Source organism: Oratosquilla oratoria, chromosome 11, assembly GCF_046742065.1.
Source record: "Oratosquilla oratoria isolate Oo_2021 chromosome 11, ASM4674206v1, whole genome shotgun sequence".
NCBI lineage: Eukaryota > Metazoa > Arthropoda > Malacostraca > Stomatopoda > Squillidae > Oratosquilla > Oratosquilla oratoria.
Genome location: NC_134787.1, coordinates 9,048,295 through 9,053,002, shown reverse-complemented (window position 1 = coordinate 9,053,002; position 4,708 = coordinate 9,048,295).

The window sequence follows — 4,708 nt, the reverse complement described above, 5'->3', positions numbered from 1 at the left end:
AGCTGTCTTTCTACCCCAGCTTTCGGTCTCACTCCTACGTTTCTCACTCTATCCATCCCCATAACACTTACCATTCTTCTAAAATACTTCATCTCATACTCCTCACCTCAAATACATGTAGGCTCATCCTCTCTTCTCACTTCAATTTCCAAGTCTTTAATTCATAAAGTACCGTGGGCGCACAACATGCAACTTTATCTTTGTACTCATTCCCAAATACCTATTTCCCACAACAATTACCATTCCTCCTAGACATTTACTTGCTTCCTTTACCCTATAATTTACATGCCAAGCACATCCACTACTCTATTCACTGTCACATGCATTCCTATATACAGATATCTTCTTCATCCATCCTTTCACCCTCCAAACTCGCCTAAAGTCCACTGCCCTCATCAGTCCTTCTACATATCATTACCTTTCTCCCATCATACACTCTTTCAGAATCAATCAACAACTGTTTCAGTCTATTCTCAGACTCACCCATAAGTAGAGTGTCTTCCGCAAACAACAACTTGCTCACTTCCTTCCTTCCACTCTCACTTACCAACTCCAAACAGTTGAATTCACCTTCCTTACCATTCCAACCATATACACGTTGAATAGCTATGAAACTCGCACAACTTTGCGTCCTCACCTTTACTTCAAATTTTCCACTCTATTCCCGAATCTCACACAAGTTTTACTTGTGAACCCCCGAAGCTGACTTCCCCCCATCCTATGCATGTAGAACATTCTCCACAATGCCTCTTTCCCTACCCTATTTTATATATTTTTCAATTCTATGAAAACTCAAAAGATATTCCTATTCTGCCAAAAGATCCTTGCCCCTCTGTATCATTGTATATACTTGATCTACACACCATCTTTCTTCCCTGGACCTACTTTGATCTTCCCCAATTACTCTTTCTATTCCTATTCTAATCTTCTCAATAAATAACCTTACCGAATACAGATTATGCTTAACTGACTGATTCTTCTAAAACTACTACATTCATACTTATTCTCTTTTACTTTGAATAGCGGAAACACCGGTGTTTTCTGTCCCTTAGAAACACATTAAACAACCTCACTAGCTCTTACATTATAACTAACCCATCATGCATCAGATACTCAACATAAAATCACCTAATCCAGGTATATAACAAGTTTTCATCTCTTTCGATGGTTTTTATATTTATTTTCTTATAACCTTATCGATCTCCTCCTCAACAAATTCGTCCTCATAACAACTTAACTTAAAACAGCAACTTATAGTGTCCGATTAAGTGCTATCACAATTACCAGAAACTTTCGTCCATAGACTTCAGCAAAATTTTATCCTAGTCAAACTTTTATTTGTTGATTTTATTTTAACAGCGGCGATATCTTATATAACGAGTGTATGCTATATGAAGCTAATCTTAGGGGGAGGGTCACGTAAAATAGATGTCAGGAGAAAGATTCCAACCAAGCTTAACTTCACATAACCTAACCCAATCTAACCTTACCTAACCTAAGTTAACCTAGCTTAACCAAATTATATATATGTAGTTCACAGGAGAGACATAAACAGCAACAAGCCCCTAATCGCTCGCAAATCGCCCGGTGGCAATAGCCCTCTTTTATACGCTACTGTCTTTTCATTTTCTTACAGACATTCTTCCCCTCCCACAAAAACGATCCCCCGCAAGCGGGTGGTCTTTCCTAGGAATCCAGAATCCAGAACAGCAATCATTAATTATAAACTTTTGGATACCATATTTCTATCCATGGTCCAGAAATCACTTTTGAAGAAGAAGAAAAAAAAGATACAAAAGAAGCGTAAGTAAACAAGAGCTTTCTTAAAGAAAGATAAAAAAGAGAAAGAAAAAAAAAAAAGAAAAATGAAAAAAGAAAAACGAAAAAAAAAAAGTAAATGGAGCAAGTGGAGACGAAGATATGTTGTTGTAGGAATCAATAAATCATAACGATTATTCTTCTATTGCAAACCCCCTAGGACCCATTACCTTGTAGTTACAATGCCGTCGGAGAATGCTAAAACTATTAAAAGTAGTTTCCCTTGTCAGGGTTAGTTCACTTTAGCTAAATCGTGCATCCCATTTCTAGGGCCATTATAAGACGTTTTCCTTTATCGCTTCTACACTCAACTTTTATCTGCAAAACATTGGTCTATCATTAACACGAAAATTGCCTTTGCTTCCATTATCTTTACAACAACCTCCATTTTCACCATCGGCATTTGCCTCATCACCTTCGTCTAGCTAGCATCATTGTACTTTTGTCATGTTCAGTGCTTCCTCTTCGCCACTACCACCGCCACCGTAGTCATTGCCACCGTCACCACTACCATCACCGTCACCGTTACCACCACCACCATCTCCAGTGCCACCTCTACCATCACTTTTATTATTGACACTGTGTGAATGTGTGTGTGTTTGTGTGTGTGTGTGTATGTGTGTGTGTGTGTGTGTGTGTGTGTGTGTGTGTGTGTGTGTGTGTGTGTGTGTGTGTGTGTGTGTGTGTGTGTGTGTGCGCGTTTATATGATTGTGTGGGCGCGCGTGTGTGGGCCCACGTGTATTTGTGTTCATGTGTGTGTGTGTGTGTGTGTGTGTGTGTGTGTGTGTGTGTGTGTGTGTGTGTGTGTGTGTGTGTGTGTGTGTGTGTGTGTGTGCGTGTGTGTGTGCGCGCGTGCGTTGGAAGGATATCCAGTCTTCAATTGCTGGTCCGGAATCGCCTGAGTATGGTCAACAATTTCCTTGCATGGTATTCAACTGCACGGAGCCACTGATTACCAGGTCCCGAATTGTAGTCCTTCCGTTGCAGTCCAACTCGTATATGCGCACAAGAATGACTTCAGCTAAATGTAAAAACTCCTGAATGTCATGGTGCACCTGATCAATTTTGCTGTTGGAAATGACACGAATCTATCGTGTAACCCTCCTAACTAAACGCTCCTGACTTTTTCCTGTATAATTTTGGTCTTTTCTTACTCCACTCATGCTTCTAGTTCTTTCCCTTTTTTCAGTTTATTTTTCATCTTTCTTCCTACCTCCTTCGGTAGAGAGATTCCTTCTTCCCTGTTCGTTGGGGTCCCGTGATTAGGAGCAAGTGACAGGCAGTACAGGCGAGGCCCAACCCACGGACCCCTAATTTTGACTTAATTCCTCTTTCATTACTCCAAATGTAAAAAAAAAAAAAAAAAATCTCACTCCTTACATGTGACGTCAAATGTCATTACGTACCCAGGAATTACCTCGATGATGTAATGAACCAGATTGGCCAAAGGGAGTTAGGAAAGGAAGGCATGGCAGTTCCGGTATACTGCCGTATCGTCCTCCCATGGGTTTTGTGGTTCACTGTGTAAAGTTTATTTTATGAAGACACCAAACAATCAATTTCATCTGATGGTTGGGTTCTAGCCTGATATAACCTGGATCTATCTAGACCCTTTTCTGGCCGGACTACATCCTTTCTACTGAATAAAATAATTCTACTTTTTGTAATAACAAACTGTATAATGTACCTTTCAGTATTTAGATGAAAAACAACAAAGGTCTGCTAAGAAGAGCTCCAATGATTAGGTCCGCTGTGGTCGCAACGTTTCAATGGTTGGGTACGTTGTGATGGGGAGGCATCAGTGATGAGACTTGTACTGATGGGAAGGCACTGGTAATTAGATCTGTAGTGATGGGAAGGCGTGGATGAGTGATTAGTCTAAGGGTGATGAGGCTGTACAGTCGGGTAGCATCTGAAGATGATGAGGCTCTCATGTTGGGCAACACTCTGAAGATGAGGTTGTATTGACGATCGAGAGGCTGTGTTAAGAGAAGTATGCCATCGGTAATAACCTTCCAAGCGAATGAGGAACATTTCCAAGCAGAGTTAACAGCAAGATGATAATCAAGATAATGATAAATTTAATTTATGGGAATTTAAACAAAAGACGGTGTTTAGGGAGGTGGATGGGCAAGGGATGATATAAGCACTGGCAATGCTGGTGATATCATAGAAATTGGAAAAGGTGGCGAATGAAATTGTTGTGGAGTAGAATTAAAGTGGTCATAAGCGACATTGTTATTACGTTAGTTGAAATTCGAAGGCTTTTACTGACTATTCAGAAAGGTTTTGTTTAAAAAAAAAGGTTTAAAATTGCATAACCAAATTGTTTTTTAGATAGCGACAAGACCTTATGAAGCGACTACACGAGTCGCTGATGGTAATGCAAGATATATCTGAGTGAAAATATTCATGTAGTTAGATTTACAAAATGGATATGTACAGCGTGTGGTTAAGATAAACCTTTCAGATATATAGTCTTCATTTCCATGATATAAAATGTATAAGATACACACATATTCATGATATACCCACTGACTATTTTCTAAACAATAAATTATGTAACCAAGGTAATATGACTATTGACTATTTTCTAAACAATGATTTATGTAACCAATATGACCAGTAACCAGTATGACCATTGATTATTTTCTAAACCATGTCTTTTAGGGTATTTTCTATATGCCTTACTATGGCCTTATTCTTCTTTGAAAGAAGGTTTGTGACTTCACTGTAGGTAGTCAGTAATGACGACCTACAATGAAGTAACAAACTTCCTTTCAAAAGAGAACAAGTTCATAGTAAGTCACATGGAGAATGCCTTTAAGAAAATAATAAGCGCACAACTAACCAACACTTTCAATGAAGTATGTAAATACATACATACAC